The sequence below is a fragment of the Spermophilus citellus genome (assembly GCF_964194105.1).
Source record: "Spermophilus citellus genome assembly, chromosome: 7".
Lineage (NCBI taxonomy): Eukaryota > Metazoa > Chordata > Mammalia > Rodentia > Sciuridae > Spermophilus > Spermophilus citellus.
This window is the reverse complement of record NC_138188.1, coordinates 77,696,392-77,718,261: the sequence shown is the minus strand read 5'-3', so window position 1 is coordinate 77,718,261 and position 21,870 is coordinate 77,696,392. Positions and strand designations below refer to the sequence as shown.

Here is a 21,870-nt window from a genome sequence, read left to right as displayed (position 1 = left end):
TCCTTGAGGCTTGTCTGATAAAGGTTGCTGCCGTCAGTCACCCTGCTCCCCACACCTTCTCTCCCCTTTCTCAAATTATTCTTCAAGTCTAATCCTGTTCCTTCCTGGCACTCTCTGTGCTCTTGGACACACTCCATTTTGAATCTATAGAAGAAAATAAAAAGGCAGTGGCAGGACTGGGCGGGCAGGTGAGTGAAGCAGGGCGTGACTTCCTTATTAAGACCTACATACTTAAAGACAGTTATTTCAAAGAAGCATGAGCAAGGGAACCCCAAGAAGTCCAAGCTTATGCATGTAAGGGCAAATGAGTGTGGGAAAACATAATTATTTCTTGCAAATTATTTCTTGCTGGAACCATCTCAAGCATCAGGGATTAGTGATGACAGAGTTAAATTTGATCCTGTGACTATGACAGATGAGATGGTCCAGAGTGAAGAGGTCCTAATAAATGGACCAAGATCCAACTTGTGGATCTCTGCTGCAATCCATCAACATGTCCTCTTGGTTTATCTCTACCCAGGTCTACCCAGGTCTAGGCCATTGTTGTCTCTCTCCTGGACTCCAGCAATACCCTTCTTTCTAGTCTTCCTCAGTATCCCCTGTCTTTCCCCTCCACCCCAATCCATTCTCCACATACCAGCCATAAAAATCTCCTTTAACAATTTTTCAGATCAGGTCGCTCTTCAGCTCCAAACCCTTCAACACCCTCCTTTGCACTTAAAATAAAAACAATTTCCTTTCATACCTCTTTCCTCTTTTCTTCCTCTTGCCCCCTGTTCACTGTGCTCCAGCTGCACTGTTGTCAGTTTCCTGGAACACCCTCAGCTCCTCCTGCTGCCCTTAATGCTCTTTGGAGCAAAGACTAAAGCATGAGACCCAAACTACCTTGCTGATTCTTTCCTGGGTCCTCCCACCATTCTTATCTAAAATAGCCCCATTCCTCATAGTTGCTCTGTTTGGTGCAGGTTCAATACCTTCTCTGAAATTATTCTGTTTATTTGTTCACATTTTTATTGTTTGTATGCCTCTGCTTAGAGGCCCTGTATATGAGGGTAGGGGCTTGTCTGTTTTGTTCACCATTTATTATCATCATCCACAACAATGCCTTTCACATATCAGACATTTGATAAATTTTTTTTCAGTGGATGCATAAGTGAATGAATGAAGTTGATTTTTTTTCTAACAATCCTGTGAGACAGGCAGAGAAAATGATCTTAACATTTTCTAAAATTATAGTTTACAAAGGATCTAAACTTGCCAAAGTCATGAAAGTGGCAGAACCCAGGTCTTCTATTTTCCCTACGGTGTTTCTTTCTGTTTAATAGTCCATAAGCAATTAGTCTTAACCATCTTAGAAGAAATAAGAAGGAGGAAAGGGAGCACTTAGAAAGAAGGTTAAATGTCACACTATATACACATTTGTATTCACAAAAGCATGGCCATAGACAAACAAAGGAGGGTTCCTGGTCACACTGTTTGATCCCTCCTATCTCTCCATTGAATCCCTGCAGAGCACAGGCAGAGGAAGCACGATTGCATGGTGGTTCAAAGTGTGAATTTTGGAAGGAGACGAACCTGGGTTCCACTCCAAATTCTATAACTTACTCTGTGTGTGTCTTTAAATAAATTAATTATCTTTTTTTGAGACTCAATCTCCTGTCTTTTTAAACAGGAATAGCACCTTTACGGGGCTGAGGATGTGGCTCAAGCAGTAGCACGCTCACCTGGCATGCGTGCTGCCTGGGTTCGATCCTCAGCACCACATACAAACAAAGATGTTGTGTCCACCAAAAACTAAAAAAATAAATATTAAAAAAACTCTCTCTCTCTCTCTCTCTCTCTCTCTCTCTCTCTCTCTCTCTCTTAAAAAAGAAGGAATGGCACCTTTAAAATTCTTTTGGGGATTAAATGACAGATGTATCTAATGTTTGGTGTCATAAGGAAAAGGGAGTTTAACTTTCCAACTCTGCTTTCCTCCACTAATAATTTTGGAAGAGTTTTCCTAGCATATAGTACTGACAAGTCTTCAATGATTAACTGGCCAAACTACTTATTTCATACTTTAAGGAAATTCAGTACCAGAGAGGGTGGGTTTACCTAGTCAGTGATGTAGGAAATGAAGACAAAAATGAAACCAAAGTAGATTGTCTCTTTGTGTTAGCCAGATTTCTGTCACTGTGACAAAATGCCTGAGATAATTAACTTTAAAAAGAGGAAAGATTTATTTTGGTTCACAGTTTCAGTCCATGGTCACTTGGCCCCATTGCTTTGGGTCTGTGGAGAAGCAGAGCATCGTGATGGGCAGAGTGTGGTGGAGCAAAGCTGCTTACTTCATGGTGGCCAGGAAGGAGAAAGAGAGATCCCCTTCAAGGTCATGCTCCCACTGCGGTGGTTTACTTCCATTAGGCCCTACCTGCAAAACATCCACCAGCTCCCAGTAATGTTTCAGACTAATGACCAAGCCTTCAACATATGACCTTTGGGCAGCACATGCAACCCAAACCATAATAGTCTTGTTTGCTACGCTTTATGCTCATTGTTTACCTCACAAGGCACAGAAATCTCCATTTTCCTCCTGATCCTTTTCTTGGTCAGAACAGAAGCCAGAGGATCTCCTTGGGGCAAATAGGATTACATAGATAAGGCAGGACCTGTATGGTCCTGGTTTCCTCCTCAAAGCCTACTTGCTATGAGATTTGAGTCAGTTACTTTCTCTCACTGAGTCTTAGTTCCACCATATGTAAAATAAGGATAATGATAGGGTTATCATAAGGATTAAGTAAAATAATCCTCATAAAATTGCCTGCAACATGGCAAACACTCAGTATAGATTTGTTTCTAAACTTGTATTAGAAGTTATTTTATTAGAGCAAATTAAATTTCATATATGTATGATTACGTCAAAATGAACCCAACTATTATGTGTAACTATAAAACAATAATAAAAGCATAAAAAAATAAAAATAGGATAGTGTGATTAAAGTAAAGAATTGTGATGTAAGATTTCTATTATTTATTAAAATTACAGATCATAGAATTGTTTCTAGACTTTGTTACTAGTTTTTATTTTTTGGGGGAGGAACCCAGGATTGAATTAGGGACACTCAGCCACTGAGCCACATCTCCAGTCCTATTTTGTATTTTGTTTAGGGACAGGGTCTCACTGAGTTGCTTACTGCCTTGCATTTGTGAGGTTGGCTTTGAGCTCTTGATCCTCCTGCCTCAGCCTCTGGAGTTACTGGGATTACAGGCATGTGCCACCATGCCCAGCCATGGGTTATTTTTTTAAAAAGTTATTTTGTAGTAAAATCCTCAGCAACTTAGTGGGATTCTGTCTCAAAATAAAAAAGGACTGGGAAGGTTGCTCAGTGATAAAGTGCCCTGAGTTAAATCCCCAGTAACCCCCTCCCTCACAAAAGTTAAAGTTTTTTCCCCCCCAGCAGAAGACAGTTTTCTTTATATAACACTGTATAATATATATAATAATATTCCACTAACCTTGGAAAAATACAAAAATGCATAGGGCTAAGGAAATTTATTAATTACCATTGACTATTAGTACCCAGAAGAGCAGTAAAACATGAATTTACTGATAACTTAAATCCTCTATCACATGTGTGGTACTGTAAAGAAAAACAATGGAACTGCATTTTATTAAATACTAGTACTAAAAAAATGAGTTATAGGGGCAGGGAGTGTAGTTTAGGGATAGAACACATGCTTAGCATACATATTGCCCTGGACTCAATCTCAGTACTGGAAGAAAAAAAAAGCTTAGAATACATTTCCACATAGTCTATACAGAGTAAATATATCAATAAAAATGCTCATAAAATAAATTTGAATTGATTTCTATGTAGGGAGTGACAGCATATGTAGCCAAACAGATATTTCAGTAAAAACTAGTGCAAGTTATAGGAGCAAATCATTGCATTCAAAGGAATGTCAATGTCATAGCCATGCAGACAATTGGATGGAATAGTTCACAGAATGTTAGTATATAGAAAGCTACAGGGAAATAAATTGAATCCAATGGAAACCAGCCATGCAATGAATACCACATAAAAGGGCCTCACAGTGCTTGACTCTTTGTTCTTAGAACCCAGAAAAACCTTTTCCTTTAATCCCTAACAATAGTAAGCCCAAGCCCCTTTTTGTTGCTAAATTCTGATAGATCTCTTCATCACTGAGCATCATCATACGACAAATAGGGCCAATACATAAAAACAACAAACCCAAGACCTATTTACCACTCTCTTTTGCTTTACTTGACTATGAACTCACTGCTTTCAATCTTAATGCTTCTTTAAGTATTCGTAAATTTTTTTGGTTGTTGCAAGATCTAAACACTTTTGGCAACTCTAGTATGTTCTTTTTCTCAAAGTCTTAAAACACTAAACTGCCTTCAATATCAGAGGATGGAATCGAGGGTCTTGCTCATACTGGGCAAGTACTCAACCACTGAGCTACACTCCCAGTATTTATTTATTATTTATTGCTTTCAAACCATGAATTATGCCACAAAACAAAACAAAAGCCCCATACTACAAAGTATTTCAGGGCTAGTATAAACTTTACCTGGTTAACTTTGTGATATAATTGTTATAAGATAACCCTAAAAGGTGTTTTATGTTCTGCACCCCACTGTAAGGAGGGTATGGTAATTTGTTGTCAGTCATTACACTCCTGGCCTCCTGGTGCTGGCATTTTTATTTGTAGTAGTTAATGTGACATGGCAAATTTCTGGATACCTTTTTTAGTGGAAAAATACATAGTATACATTATATGATAGCTTCAATCATTTATGCACATATGCACAATTTAAACCTCAGAGCAGTTCTTTTCCAATGGTAGCCTAGTAACCTAAGCATTACTATAATTTATTTCAGTGCTTTATATTTTGATAAGCATGTAATGACAGCTGAAGGGATGGTCTTCCTTTGTGTCATTTGCCCAGTTGACACATCCAATTTGGGCTCTGCTGGAATTCTCAGATTCCTTAACCTCTTGGACTTGGACTTTGACTTGTTATTTGCTTCAGCACTTCCTCCTTATGTGATTTCCTCCTTAAACTGTTCCCTCCAGACAGTCACCCATTCCTTTATTCATTCTCTCTCTCTCTCTCTCTCTCTCTCTCTCTCTCTCTCTCTCTCACACACACACACACACACACACACACACACACACACCCCATTGGCTGCTTTTCCAAGTACACTCCCTTTATTCTGACTCACCTGTGGTGCAAGAGACAGAATTCCCTGTGGGTGAGTGGGGCCACCTGCTTGGGCAGGCTTTTTCCTTGGCTCAGACAAGTCCTGTCTCAGAAGGGGTAGCTTGGAAACATATTTCAGATAGCCTCCTCACTCAGGGAGTAAGATCTTAGACATTCCAAAGGCAGACAACTCAGGGATACATGTTTCTTCCAGAAAACATAAATTAGATATCAGTGGTTTGGAGGATGGATATTCTTTTGTGATTGAAGAATTTCCATAGTGTGGAGAAATACAACCCACTCTTTACCCCAAATTCAGAACAATTGGTGTGTGTGTGTGTGTGTGTGTGTGTGTGTGTGTGTGTGTGTGTCTCAGGGTGGGATACTGGGGATTGAACACAGATGCCTTCTAACCCTGTAACCCAGCTACACCCCCAGCTCTTTTTATTTTTGGACAAGGTCTGCCTCACTAAGTTGTCCAGGCTAGCTTTGAACTTAAAATCCTCCTGCATCAGTCTCCCTAATAGCTAGGTTTATAAGCATGTACCACTGCACCCTGCTCAGATGAAAGTCTAAATATCTGTGGTGTGTTCTCTGAGTTAGTCCCATTTTTTTAAAACACATTACCTAAGGTAATCAGAACATTGAGGGAAGAGCAAGGAAAATGTGCTCTGAATTTAGATTGATGTGCCACTTGGACATGAAAGGGTTTGAGATGATTTTATCAGCAATGTGGAAGGTACAGTAGAGTCACCTAAATTCTTTGGCTCTAGAAGTAGGAACTTTCATTGCAAATATTAATAACTATTAGTGGGGTTGACTTAGATGTTGATAAATGATTTTTGTTATATAGCAGTGAGTTTGTATTTGAACTGTAACTACACAGGACATCATCCCATGGGCTATTCATATAGTCATAAATGCAAGTTGGCCCATTCAAATATGGAAAGAAGTTATTGGAACTTCTAACTACTGATATAGAATATTATAAATATTTACTTTTGTGGGTGTGTGTAGTGCTAGGGATTCAACCCAGGGCCTCACACAGAGTAGGCAAGTGTTCTACCACTGAGATATATCCCCAGACCTAAATGTTTACTTCCCTAATTTTTTCAATTAATAGTGCCTGAATAGAATTTATTATTATTATTTATTATTATTATTTGTAACAGGGATTGAACCCAGGGGCACTTAACCACTAAGCCACATCCCCAACTCTTTTTAAATTTTTTATTTTGAAACAGGGTCTCACTAAGTTGCTTAGGGTCTTACTAAGTTGCTTAGGGTCTTGCTAAGTTGCTGAGGCTGGTCTTGAACTTGTGATCCTCCTACTTCAGCCTCCGGAGCCCATGGGATTACAGGCATGTGCTACCATGCCCAGCTAAATATGATTTATTTTAAAATATGTTTTTTCAAGGTGTACTGTTAATAATTTTTTACTGACTAGGATGCATAAACAAAATATCAATATACTACTGGCCCTTAGAGCAATTGTTGAGCAGAATAAACGAGATTTCAGTTTGCTAAGCAATCTCTCAATGGTGTGCTATTTACTTGTCATACACCTCCTGGTTTGGTGATTAGGAGTGTAAGACTGTGAGGAAGGAATAATCTGCTGCTGGAATTAAGGAACTGCAGAGAAAGCCACTGCGACATGGCGTGGTCATCTGCTTCCCTGGGTCCCCTTCCATGAGGTAGGGGGTTAGCTGGAACTGGCTTAGGAGTCAAACACACTAAGCTGGACTCTGAACCCTACATCTTACTAACTTTGTAATTTTGTGAAAGTAACTTTAACATGGCTGAGCCTCAATTCTTCACTCGTATGATATATTTGTTGTAAGAACAAATAAAATAATGTAAATAAAGCACCTACCATAGACCTGGCACATAGTAGCCACTCAGCAAGTGATGTCTCCTTTGCTTCCTTGATTACTCACTTGTAGACTTCCTTATTTCTATTCAGAGCATCACCAAGTCTATAAGATACAGCCAAGAAAAATCCTTGAGAACCACATGGTTTAGGAAAAACATAGCCACAAGCCTTGCCAAATTAAAAACAAAAATGAGATAATTAATAATGAAAGGGAACCATGACAGATGGTAGTCTAAAAAGGAGCTTATGACCCACACCCAGAGCTTGATCCTCCCACTCCACACCAGAGGAGGGAAAGGGGTGCAGCCCCAATCTCTGGTGCCCGCCTCTGCTGGCCTGCAGGTAGGTGCTGAAGAGGCTCTGGTGCTGGTCTCGGTTGGTTTACCACCTGCTTGCTCACCCTGGCATTTGTCAATAGCCCTAGCTGGGCAGGCAGGGCGTGTTTGACACCAACAATGGTGGGGACACTATTGGGCCATCAGTGGCCTCTTTCCAGGCTTGTTGAATATCACTGCTATGACTTGGTGACTCGTGACACTTTCTTTCTGGCCCATTGCAGCCAGGGATATTTCCCCATTCAGCTCCTTATAATCCAAGGTGAAGGAGGATACAGAGGGCCAGTGTGCCTGAGGTGATTAAAGTTCATTATACTTAATGAGTTTAAAAAAAGGTCACTGGATTGCTCCCCTTTAGCCCCAAAGCATAATTTAGAAATAAAACCTGTCATAGGCTATATAAGTCCTAAAGCTATCCAGGTTCTAATCTCCAGTACCTGGGAATGTTATCTTCCATATTTTTGTAGATGCAAGTAAGTTAGAAGGTCTCAAGATAGAAAGATTATCCTGGATTATCCAGATGAACCCTAAAGGCAATCACAAGAGCCCTTTTAAGAAAGAGACAGAAGGAGTTTGGACACTGCAGAAGGCAAGGTGAACACTGAAGCCAAATGCTATGCTGGTTTTGAAGATGGAGAAAAGGGCCAGGAAAGAAGGAATGTAAGGAATGCTGCTCTCAGGCTGGAAAAAGCAACAAAATAGCTGCCCCACTAGAGCCCAGGAGGCTGTACTGCCTGCCAACCTTCAGCCCAGTGAAATGGAGTTTGGGCTTCTCACCTTCACAGGGCAAAGAAGAAACCGGGTGTTGTTCCAACACCAAAGCAGCTACAGGAAACTAATACAAAACTATATGCAATGCATTTATTTCCCCCAACCAAGATTCTGCTTCAGAGAAGGGAACTTGTCTCCCTTTCTCATCTCCCTTTGGGAAAACATGATTAGCAAAGTTAAGAGTCAATTCTGTGTTCATTCCTTCAAATACCCCCATTCCTCTGAAGTTTCCTTTGCTTCTTTTGGTGATGGGGACTGAACCCAGGCCTCCCAAGGACTAAGCATGCATCTACTGAGCTACAACCCAGCCTCTCTGCTGAGGTTTATTTATAAACAATATGAAAATAAAGCTTTGGACAGAAGCTTCTGGCCCAGGCACAGCCTACCTCTAGAACTTCTCAGAGTCCATAATCTTTCTTTGGTCTAATTCCAAATCGGTTCCATCTGTTAAAGCCCACCAAACAAAACCCCTCATCTCCATCCCACACTGAGGTCCAGATAGAATCCCAGAATTTTTCTTAAATTCCTTCCCCACATCATAGATACCCAATAATTTTTGTGGTTGTTAGAAGTTGATCTAGGGTATTTCCAGTTTTTGCTCACCACCTGCCCTTTAAAGAAGTGCTCAGGGTCACTTTGACCTTGCGGTGAAGTCCTTGGAGAAACTGCAGATAAAATTGAAGGTCTATTCTTAATCTTCACTTTTATCTTGTCCTTTCACTATCTGTAGCAGTGGGTTTGGTATATTCCCTAGAATGCATGCCCAGGGAGTCCCAAAGTCACAAGGTTATTTTATTTATTTTCTTAGCATAAGTTTGATTATTGGCCCATTTCCCACTGGTTCTCTGTACCATGGATAGAGCTGTTTGTGTTAATTTAAACTAAGTGCATCAAAATGTTAGTGGTTAAGCACTTTGGGCTTTGTTCCTTTTCTTTTTAGAAAAAAACTTTAACACTTTTAATTGTGGTACAACACATGTAACATAAAATTTACCAAATTAACGATTTCTAAATGTACATTTCATTAATGCTAAGTGCATTCACAGGACTGTGCCACAGAACTCCAACAGTGAAACATTTTTACAACAATACAGTTCTAGGTAGATATATGGATATTTTTTTGTTGTTTTGGAATAAAAAAGTTAAAATTCCTCAAATGTTGTGAATTTAGCCAATTGGGAAATTCTGGTGGAGGGAATTAACAGTTGGGAAATAGGAGACTGGAAATTAGAAATAGGGAATTTGGGAGGCTGAATTTTGGAGATGGGTTAGATTGTAGCATTATACATGATTATTTTTTCTTATATTTTAAATTTGATGGCTCTTCTGTACTTCTATTTACCAGAAATGAAATAAAGGAAACAGAATGTGAAAGCTGTCAGAATCAAAATGAAGTCAATTGTGTCAACAAGTGAGTAAGTAAAGCCAAGAGGTTATGAAGGAAAAGTTCTTACTCATGACTTCCTGATAGGAACAGTCACAAAAGGCTCTGATGGAACTACAAGCTTACAAAGTGGTCACCACAATCTTATACAAAAAGTACTTCTGCCATTGGGAGTGGTGGTGCACTCTTGGAATGACTGGGCAGACCTTGTCAGAAGGATCCAAAGTTCAAGGCCAGCCTGAACAACCTAGTAAGACCCTGTCTCAAAATAAAAACAAAAAGGGCTGGGGATGTACTCAATATTAGAGCACTCCTGGGTTCCATTTCCAGTCTCTCTCTCTCTCTCTCTCTCTCTCTCTCTCTCTCACACACACACACACACACACACACACAGTACTTCTACAAGAACATCTACCCAGCAGTTGTCTTCATCCTCAAACTAATGCCACTTTCGTTTTAAATTATTGTGGCTAAGTATTATTGTTTTGAAATATCTGATGTAATCCTGCTCATTTCTGTTTTTAAAAACATCCCCTTGCTTCAACTTCCTTAAATACACCCATAGTTTATTATGACAATGTATTCCCATTCCAATGCTCTGCAAATCTATTTACAAATGAATATTATTATTCATTGGGGAATATATTTTGTTTTCCTCCCCAGCCTAACAGAAAACAGCACAGCTTCCTGGCAAAAATCAAATGCACTGTCATAATGGCAGTATAACAAAAGGTTACTTTTAGACATACTTTTATAAGGAACTTTCCTGGTAGTACCCAAGATGAATCAATTTCAGAAGTTTAAACATGAAAGGTTCAAAGAAGCTGCTGACAATTGAGGCTCCTTGTGGCTATCCAGTTAATTCCTAGATTGGCTGACTCCTGGTATGCCTTGTCCCATACATAGAACCACAGATTAAAGCATCCTTTGGCGCCCCCATATGCTAAATGAAAGGAATTGCACTTTTTAAAACTAATTTCACTGTGCTGGACTCAGTATGAAGTTTATACAGAGTAACTGTGATTTAGAGGAATAAGAAACCCATTTTTTCAAAACTATACACCATTAATTTCTTTAAAAATTTTTGTTACAATGTAAACATATACTTGTGTTTTTGATACTAGGATTCACGATTGAGTTAATACTTGTAAAATAATTTGTGTGAAATTTGTATATATGTATATGTATCAAATTCTCCTGGTTGTATCAGAAGGAAAGTAGCTTGGGATGATATATATAAAAGTGCTTTGATTATGACATGATTGCCAGAAGAAAATAGAGTCAGGAAGTCCTGGCTTAATCAAAGGAGGTGAAGTGCTTCATAATAATGGTTTGGTCAATTATTAACAGCAATGACAGTCAACACTTACAAGGCAGTCACCATGTGCCAGCCCCTGATCTCAGCACTTTTTGTGCATATTATCTCACTTCTCTGTGAAGTAGGTACAACCACTTTCTCTATTTTAAAGTCCAGGAAATGGAGGCAGAGAGAGATTTAGTAACTTCAAGGTCACACTTAGGTTAAGTAGCAAGCCAAGATTTGAATTTGACTTATCATTTTGGCTCAGAGTCCAGGGTTTTTAGATATTACTGCCTCTAGCATTAAGATAGTAGAAGTAATAGCTTCCATTTATTGAGCAATTACTGTGTATGGTAAGTGCCTCATGTGCTTCATCTTATTTAATCCTCACAATAATTTTATGAAGGAGGTATTGATTACTTCATCTTAGAAATCAGGAACCTAGTCTCAAGGAAGTTAAGTACCATGTCCAAGATCACACAGCTGTTCAGTAGTTGAATCTAGATCTGTCTGATTCCAGATCCCCATTTCTTAAGCACATAATCATGGGGCTTTTCAAAGCATTACCTAATCACCATGTGATGAGACGAAAAAAATTACTACAGTCTTTTATCTGAAATGCTTGAGATTGGAAGTATTTCAGATTTCATATTGGGGGGGCTTTGGAATATTTGCACATGCATAATGAAATATTTTGGGGATGGAACCCAAATCTAAATAAGAAATTCATTTATATTTCATATGTACCTTAACATAACCTGAGGTTAATTTTATACAGTATTTTTAATGCACCTGTATTTGACTGCAACTGTCACATGGGGTCAGGTGTGGGATTTTCTGCTTATGACATCGCATGAATGCTTGAAAATTTTAGATTTTGGAGCATTTGGATTTCAGACTTTTTTTTAATATTTATTTATTCTTTTAGTTTTCGGCGGACACAACATCTTTATTTGTATGTGGTGCTGAGGATCGAACCCGGCCGCATGCATGCCAGGCGAGCGCGCTACCGCTTGAGCCACATCCCCAGCCCATGGATTTCAGACTTTTGAATCAGGGATATTTAACCTCTGTAGTAAAATAGTGGTTGGAATAGGTGAAATTCACCTCCACAGGCCCTCACTTTTCAAAGGAATCTTGACTGTTTTAATGCTAAATACAATACCCATTTCTTGCCCTTTTAAAGAAAAACAATTTTTTTCTTGATCTTTATGAGAAATCATTATCTACTTCGGAGGTCTACAATGCTACAGTGTACTTTTGTAACTTTTGTCCTTTAGTACCTTTTGTGAATAGACAAAATGGGTCCAAACTGTCATATCTTTTGATATGTTGCACCTGTTTTTTCAAATTTTCATTCTGGCCTCCAGATGTCAGACTGTTATTTCTGATTGTTCCTGACACATTTCCTCTGGTAACCCATTTTCTCACCTCTTGTATCAACATGGTGGGTATAACTAAGATGGAAAAACAAAAAACAAACTAAGACAAGAGAACTGAGAAAATAGGAATGACCTACGAGGAAAGAACCACTTTAAAAGAGGTTGTGAGTTTCATTCCTATGGTTAAAGGTAGGAGGCCTAGTAAACAAACTGTGTTCAATCTATCTAAATTCTTTGGATAATTTTTTTTTTTTTGTGTGTGTGTGTGTGTACTGCCTTTCTTATCTGTATTCTAGATATCTGAAATAGCTGGATAGCAGGATTCTGAAAAGATGAAGTATTATCATACAAGGGAGTAAAATGACTGTTTTGACTTCATGGCTGATTATGGGATATATAATATTTAACATCTGTTCACACATTTAATTTAGGAATTGCAAAACCATTTTCTTTAGAGTTTTAAACATAAGCATTTATCTTCTAATTTTGCCATGATCACTTCCACTTCATTTTCACGAGTGGTTGAAAACTGCTCTCTGCTCTCTGAAGTCTTGTGCTAGTCTGAGTGTGCTCTCTCTGTAGCAGAAGATGAGTCACGTGTTCAGCTACTACTCAGTGGTCACCTATTTTGTGCCCTTTGTAACTTTTATCCCTGGTTCAACAGCCAGATATCTTTCCAATCTGGGGACATCTCAGGTGACAGAGGTGACCTCATGAAGCATGGGGTGCAGAGGACACAAAGGCTCCCACTGGGGATAAGAGAGGGGGAGATCTGGACTGGTGATCTAGGTTGGAAACAGGACCTTGATTGTTTCAGGGAGTGGTTGGCCCCTGAGCAGCCTGGGACCAGGTTGCAGCACTTTTCTCAGGTCTCCTGCTGTAGGCCGGGCTGTTTCAAATAAGCAGCCAGACCCTTGGGAGGCCAGATCCAGGGGAACAGGGTTTGAGTCTTCTGCACACCAGGACTGCTGGTTTCCTAGCCCAATACCCCACATTTCTCTGTAGTCTTTTCTGTAGAAATATCAGTTAAGCATTTTTATTTTTTTGTTTTACGACCGTAGTTAATTTAGGAGGTAAACAGAATTTATTAGAGTGTGTTAAACCATTATTGAAGATCTACAGGCTGTTTTCCACAAAGCAGCCAGAGCAATGTCAAACCAATACAAGGCATTTCAAGTCTCTCCTCACTAAAAACTTTTCATCATCCTCGAATGAAGTCCTTTCAGGCCCTGCACATTCTGGTCTTGGCCACCCTGCCTCACCTCTGCAGCCCTCCTCCTCTCAGTCTGGGCCTCAGGCACTCTTCTTCCCTATTGGGGTTCTAAGCACCAGCACTCTCCCATCTCAGGCCCTTTGAACTTCCCTCACATGCTGTGTTAGTCACTGTGACATAATACTTGAGAAAACCAACTTCAAGGAGGGAAGAGTTTTTCTTTTTTTTAAATATTAGTTTTTAGTTTTAGGTGGACACAATATCTTGATTTTATTTTTATGTGGTGCTGAGAATCGAACCTAGTGCCTCATGCATGCTAGACAAGCACGCTACCACTTGAGCCACATCCCCAGCCCCAGAAGAGTTAATTTGGCTCATGGTTTTAGAGTTTTCAGTTTTCAGGCTCCACTGATTTTAGGCCTGTGGCAAGGTAGAAATATAGCAGAAGGGCATGGTGGAAGAAAGCTGCTCACCTCCTGGCAGCCAGGAAGCAGAGAAAGAGAGAGAGGGTGAGGAGAGGGGAGAGGCATGCTAGGGACAAGATATAGTCCCCAAGGGCAGGCCCTCAAGGACTCCCTTCTTTCAACTAGGTTCCACCTCCTACAGTTTCCACCACATCCAATAGTCCAATCAGCTGTGAATACATCAATGTAATCCCCTGGTGAGTTTGGAGCCCTCAAGATCCAATCACTTCCCCAAAGCCCACCTCTGAATACTGCTGCACTGGGAACCCAGCCCTCAACACTTGGGCCTTTCGTGGACATTCTACATCTAAACCAGAACACCTGCCTAAGAAGTTTTTTTGCCAGCATTTTGCGTAGTTCACCTGCTCAATCCATGTAGATACTTTTACTTGTTTATCATCTCTTTCTTCAACTAGAATGTCAACTGCCTGATAGCAGGACTTTATTGCCACATCTCCAGGTTCTCAAGGTAATAGATAGCTCCAAGAACTAAAGTTGCAGAACTGAGGGTGATCTCTCCATAACACTGAAATTGAAGAGTGGAATGGAATAGATTAAATTTTTTTTTTTTCTGAATGATATGTCAAGGTCATTGTACTGTCATGAGTAACTAAAATAAAAAAGTTCACATTAAATTTTTTTTTAAAAAAAGCATTAAAGAGCAAAAAATACAGTCAACAATTATGGTGTTGAGATCTAGGAGAGTATGGGAGCTCAGGATGTTAATACATCATTTGATTACTTTTATAATTTAGAAGAGGCAGTAATAAGGCTGAGCTAGAAGTGTCAGATCCAAATCTAGGACACAGAAAGGATGTGTGTCCTGCTAAATTACACCTGTCCCCACTTCTTTCACTACAATTATAGCTTGAAAATGGACTAAAAGTAAACCATTTTTTCCTGATCCTCTGGGCTGCCTGGAAAATCCCAATAAAATGATCTGATCCTGTGCTGCCAGAAGCCTTAAAGGAAGAAATGAAAATGACATCTGGAGGATTATGATACTACGGTTGCTCTTAAAATTTCCTTATAAATAAATTTTCAACTTACATTAGACTTTGTCAGTTAAAGATCCATTTTGGAAATTCTGGGGTCACTAATAAAAGAAATCTAAAAGACTATATCTTTCACACAAACAGGAAAAATACCATAAAAACAAGATGAAACAAAACCAAGCAATCCCTACACAAGAAGGCAAAAGAGGGGAGCAAGAAAAAGGAACCCAAAGCCAGCACACAGATAGAGGCTTTGCGGTAAGATAATAACCATAACAGTAACATTAACTATAAATGGACTCAGTGCTCTAGTTAAAAAACTGTATGATTACAGTCACATATATATGAATGTTATATATATTTATAATAAATATAATTTTTCAAGCAATATATATAAAGTATAAAGATGAAAAGATATAGAAAAACTGAAAGTAGAATACTAATCCCTCCCCTCTCCCCAGTTTGTTTTAAAATGGGAGCAGCTGTGTGTGTGTATGTGTGTGTGTGTGTGTGTGTGTGTGTGTGTGTGTGTGTGTGTTTAGTATTGGGGATTGAACCCAGTGGTGCTCTACTGAGTCACATTCCCAGCCTTTTTTTATTTTTTATTTTGAGACAGAGTCTCACAAAGTTGCTTAGGGTCTCACTAAATTGTTAAGGATGGCTTTGAACTTGTAATCTTCCTGCCTCAACACCCTTCCAGCCACTGTGCCTGGCTACAGCTATATATTAATATCAGATAAAAAAAGAATTTAGGAAGAAAGCAGTGATAGAATTAATGGTCTTTACTTCATAATGGTAAAAAGATTAAACTTCTCAAAGAAGACATGGCAGTTCTATATATGTGTATGTGCATTTTTTTTTCAGTACTGGGGATCAAATCCAGAGCACTGTGCATGCTAGGTAAGTGCTCTACCACTGAGCTACATCCCCAGCCCTTTGATCAGTAAAATATTTGATAAAATTCAACATCTGTCCCTAATTTGGAAAAATATTTTTAAAAACTAGGATTAGAAAAGAACATTTTTAGGATAAGGCATATCTAAAAGAAAACAAAAACTAATGAAATGTTGAAAGCTTTCTCTTTTAGACCAGTGTGTTTATTGTGTTTTTTATTTTCTATAGCTTATGATGTGCTGACATCTCAAAAATCTTCCTAGCTATGGAGAAACTGTCCTCACTGAGCTGGACAGTTCCTAAAATTAGTAGACAATAGACAACTGGCTGAACATGGTGGTGAGCACCAGTAGTTCTCAGCTACTTTGGAGGTTGAGGCAAGAGGATAGTTTGAGTGTGGGTGTTTGAGGCCAGCCTGGATAACATACCGTTTCTAAAAAAAAGACAACTTAATTGGGAATATGCTTTTATATGCAAGTCAACCACCCCTGTGTTAGTTAGGCTTTCATCAAATACCTGATATGATCAACTTAATAAGGGAAAGGTTTATTTTGGCTCATGGTTTCAGCCTTTGTGCTCTTGGCCCTGGTGCTTTGGGCCTGTGGTAGAACAGTACATCAGAGTAGCAGTGCATGGCAGAGGAGGCCTGTTCATTGCATGGCAGCCAGGAGAGAGAGAGGAGAGAGAAAGGTCTAGGGTCCCAATATAGCCTTCAAAGGCATTCTCCCAACGGCCTAACTTCCTCCCTCGCAAGGCCCTAACTTCCTAAAGGCTCCCCACTCCCAATTGTGCCACAGGCTGGGACCAAGCCTTCAACACACGGGCCTTTGGGAATCTTCAAGATCCATACTATAGCAACTCCTTTTTATCTAACACTCATGTGTCACAAGCATATTTCCCTGGCTTCAGTATACTGAGAGCCAGGTATTGGGCAAGTAGGTAGCTCCCTATCGCTCAAAGTCTGCTGTGTACTATTCAAATTAGCCAAATCCTATGGGTGGTACTGGGTATTCACACAGAGCCCAGTGCATACTGAGCCCATGCTCTGCCACAGAGCTATACTCCCACTTTAGCTAGTCCTCCACGTTTCCCCGTCCCCTGCCTGGCCTTTCTTAAGGAAAATCCCAATAAAGGCTCTGGACTAGGTTTTGCCTTACTCCTGCTTCTGTCCCTCACCAAATCTGGTGCTCTTTACTGGTTCTAGGTGACATGGTGTGTTCCCTTCTCCTGGTGAATCTATTCTTTCAATGGCATTAACCACTCTGTGTGGTTTAAAATCCCATGGGTACAAATGAGACAATTAGGAGAATACAAAGATGCCTACTATTACATTTCCATTAATAATTTTAGCTGAGTCTGAGAAAAATCAGTTAGATTAAAAAAAGAAATAAGATGCATAATACTCAATATTCATGAGGAATTGGTTACCCAATATCAAAATCTACAGATGTGTAAGTCCCTTATATGAAATGCCATAGTATTTTCATATAACTTATACGCATCCTTACCTGTACTTTAATCCTCCTTCTTTTTTCTTCCATTACTTTATTTATTTATTTTAAAGAGAACTATTTTTTCAGTTGTTGATGAACCTTTATTTTATTTACTTATTCATATGTGGTGCTGAGAATCTAACCCAGTGTCTCACACGTGCAAGGCAAATGCTTTACCACTGAGCTACAACTCCAGCCCCTCTTCCATTACTTTAAATCATCTTTAGATTACTTAATACCTGATACAATCTAAATTCTGTGTAGATAGTTGTATTGTTGAGGGGGAAAAAAGTAGAAAGTCCGTACATGTTCAGTATAGATGAAAATTTTTCTTTTGAATGTATTTTTTAAATTAAATTTTTTTTGTAGTGGTGCCTTTATTTTATTTGTTTACTTTTATGTGGTACTGAGGATCACACGTGCCAGGTGAGTGCTCTACTGCAGAGCCACAACCCCAGCCCTCTTTTGAATACTTTTGACCAGTGGTTGGTTGAATTAATGGAAGTGGAACTCATGGATATTGAAGGTCTATATAAGGATTGAAAAGAAAGAAATGAAGCATTCACCAATATTACTATTATTATCATTATCATTATTATTATTACTGAGAACTGGCTATGTGAAATAATAAATGGCAGTCTTAGAGCTAGAGGGAGCTACCTAGTAGCCTGGCAACTGGCCCTGGGAATATTGAGGCCAGGAGAGATATGCTTGGTATGTGAGAGTGAGATAAAGGGAATTGCTATTGTTTGGATCTTGAATGTCCTCCAAATGTACAAGGAGTGTAGTTCAGTGATAGAACACTCATCCAGCATGCATGAAGTCCTAGGGTTGATCCCCAGTACAGGGGGCAGGGAAGATTGGATTATGGCAGAAAATCTGAAAGAACTTGTGAATGCATTATTATAAAAGCAATTTTAATAGTGGATACAAGTTAATATAAAAATTAATTGCATTGCTACATATCCACAATCAATATTTAGAAAATAGCATTTAGGTTTAGATCTTAAATTGTTTTGAGAATCTTTGTGAAGAAAACTGTAAAACTTGAAAGAAAATAAAGGCAAATTAAATGTTTATGGATTTGATGACCCAATATTTAAAAAATGTTAATTCTCTTTAAACTACTATGAAGTTTCACCTGTAATCCTAGTGAAAAGTAGCAACACCATTTTTCTGTGTGTGAATGTAAAACTTGACAAGCTAATGCTAAATTTATATGGAAAAGCACAGGGCTGAAAATAGCCAAGATACTTTAAATCAAGAAGACCAATGTGAGGAGACTTGCTCTATTTGATTCTAAGGCTTAAAAGCATTAATAATTATAAAACATTGTTTTGGTTCAAGGATGGAGAAATGAAGATAATAGAGTTGAAGCATTCATACATATGCTTATGAATTGATTATTATTACAAGGGAGGCAATGCAGAGTATTAGGAAAAGGACTATCTTTTAAATAAAAGGTACAAAGACAAATGAACCATAAATGAAAGATGACACAGAGGAGGCGAAGGGAAGGAAGAGAAGAAGGATGCAGAAAAGGGAAAAAAAAGAAACTGGATCCATATTGTACATCACGACAAAAGTTAATTTTAGGTGGAAAGTAGAACTCAATGTCAAATGCAAAACAATAAGCGTTTTAAAGAGAATCTAGGAGAATATATTTAGCAAAAGATATTTTAAAATAAGGCACATGGCAAAAAAAGATAGTTAAAATTTACTACATGTGTCAGAAGACACAGTAAGTCACAGCAAGAGAAGGAAAAAGAAAATCACAGAGAGGGAGAACACACTTGAAACACATCTAAGAGGGAAAGGGCCATATTCCAAATATAAAAAGACTTTCCACAATTCAATAGGGGAAAATAAGAAAGACACCCTCACGGAAAATGGAAAAGAATTGGACAAAGCACAAGACAGAATATCTGAATGGACAATAAATATATGTAAAGGCATTTAGACTCATTAGTCATTAAAATCATGCAAATTAAAACTACCTAGAGGTACAATTACATACTGATTAGACTGGGTAAACTTAAAATTATAATCATAAAAAGTTGACTGAGATGTGGAACAATGGAAAGTTTCACATACTGCTGGGAGGGGGTGAGGTGGTGAATTGATGCTCTCATTTTAGAAAACTATCATTAACTTGTAAAGTTGTAGATGTGTATATTCTGTTACTAAAAAAATACCTTTCCTAAGACGATATTCTATAGAATGACTATGTTTATCAGGAAAACATTTATAAGAGTGTTTATAGCAGTATGAATTAAAATAGCTTCAAATTAGAAACAAACTAAATACTCATTAATAATGGAAGAAATAAATAAATTATGATATATTCATAAAATGAAATACTATACAGCAAGAAAAAAGTGAAGGAACAACAACCACCATATGGGCATAGATGAATTTTATGTAATAATTTGAATAAAAGAAGCTAGATGCAAAAAACACATATTTAGATGTATTCCATTTAAATAAGGTAAAAATTGTATGAATGACTATTCAAAAGTAGTCAAAACTAAATTACATAGGTTGAGGATTCATACTGGGATGGTAGAACTATAAAGTAAAGCCAGGAAATGATTACAGCAGTCCTCCCTTATCCATGGGATAATAGGTTCCAAGACCCACAGTGAATGTCTGGAGCTGTGAATATTACTGAACCCTGTAGGTATTATGCTTTCTCCCATGTACATGTATAATTATTTTATAAATTAGGTGTAGTGAGAGATTAACAATAACAATATTACAATGGAAGAATCATAACAACGTACTATAATAAAGCTTAAGCAAATGTGGTCTCTGTCAGAATAAACTGTTTTACTGCACATACCTTCCTGTGGTGATGGGGGCTGACACCATGCCCGGGTGATGAGGTGAGCGAGGAGAATGTGAGATGCAGCAGGCGGGCATTGTGATGGAGCAATTGGGCCACTATGTGAGGTTTTCTCAAACACTACCTCTGGGGTACCACAGCAGCCCATCTGATAACTGAGCTGGTTACCAAGAGACTCCTGGGTGGTTAGTGACCGCAGTGCACATATGTGGGACAAAGGGACGATTCACATCTCTGGTGGGACAGTGTAAGATTTCATCATGCTTCGCAGAAAGGTGCACAATTAAAAACTTGTGGATTGTTTATTTCTGGTATTTTTCACTTAATATTTTTGAATCACAGTTGACTGCAGGTAATTAAAATGGTGAAAAGTGAAATCTTGTATAAGACAGGAGTCTATTGCCCTATCAAATTCAGAAGGGTTGTTAGGACAGGGGTGAGTTCCTAGAATTTTTGCCTAGGGTCCAGAAGGTAGTAAGCTGCAAACATATTCCAGTCCACAACTACACTGATGATTACAATGGTGTGACACCTTCAGCGGGTATTGAATGGAATTATCTTATTATAATGCAGGCATGGCTGGGTGTGGTAGCTCACTCCTGTAATCTCAGTGGCTTGGGAGGCTGAGACAGGAGAATTGCTAGTTCAAAGCCAACCTCAGAAAGGGTGAGGCGCTAAGCAACTCAGTTAGACCCTGTCTCTAATTAAAAATACAAAACAGGGCTGGGGATGTGGTTCAGTGGTCCAGTGCCCCTGAGTTCAATCCCCAGTATCCCCCCCCAAAATTCCCTTAATACAGTCATGAAATGAAAAATCCTGGGGGAATGATATATGATATTCAGGATGGATAGAGAAGTGCAATTAATCTGGAGTATGCAGGATCCCATCTGGAAGGACTGATGGTATCTAAAGAGGCTCTGTCTAGTTCAAGGATCCCATTTGGTGTTGGTACCAAATAAAACTTGGTGCATTTCATAATTTCTCATCAGACTCATCTTGCATAGGAGGTAATCATTCAACCTACATATTTTAGGATACTTTTGATTTCAGATGTTTATATATTGTGCATATAGTTGAATAGATATGTATCACTACTGAATTATATATTTAATCTGTACATGTTTTGTGTTTCTCTTCACATAATTTGTAGTCAAAATGATTCATTAAATGTATATCTAAAAAGGGTTTTGTTTGCATCCCTTGAATAATTTCAAATTAAATAAACAAATTCACATTTGAGGAAAAAAGTCTTTGATAGATCAGGGTTTTCTGATTGTTAGTTCAGAAACTTGGATCAACAGTCACCTCATCCCTGAGGATCATGGTCTAATTAATCGCGCAGATTAATTTCCCCAGCTGGAGTGGTGAAGCCAGAGCACAGGATGCACAGTATGAGGTCTCCCTAGCCCCAAGAAATGAAAGAGACATGGAATTTTTGAAATTGGGATGCAGGATTCAAGCTGTACCTGTGCTGCTCATAACCTAAAACTAAATAGAGGATTAAATCAAAGCTAATGACAACATAGATGTTAAACGAGTACTTACAGTAGCTTTTAGGTTATAAAGTCCATAAAAGACATCTTATCAGTGTTGCTAAAATACCTGGTCTTTTCTTTTTTCCTTATTGATTTTTCCCCCTGAATTCTCTTGAGTCCTATAATTTTCTGTGAGCTTCAGAACATATAGTAAGAAACAAGTTGGTTTTACTT

At 38.6% G+C, this 21,870-nt stretch overlaps 1 long non-coding RNA gene across 1 annotated transcript in view; it reads left to right on the top strand.

The window, feature by feature from the left end:
- LOC308653470 overlaps window positions 1-15,829 on the top strand; it is a 63,687-nt gene extending 47,858 nt beyond the window's left edge. The window contains exons 2-4 of the long non-coding RNA XR_014023050.1: window positions 9,537-9,602; window positions 15,074-15,187; window positions 15,794-15,829. This is a non-coding gene — a long non-coding RNA (uncharacterized lncRNA). The remainder of the gene's footprint in view (window positions 1-9,536; window positions 9,603-15,073; window positions 15,188-15,793) is intronic.
- Window positions 15,830-21,870: the final 6,041 nt, after the last annotated feature.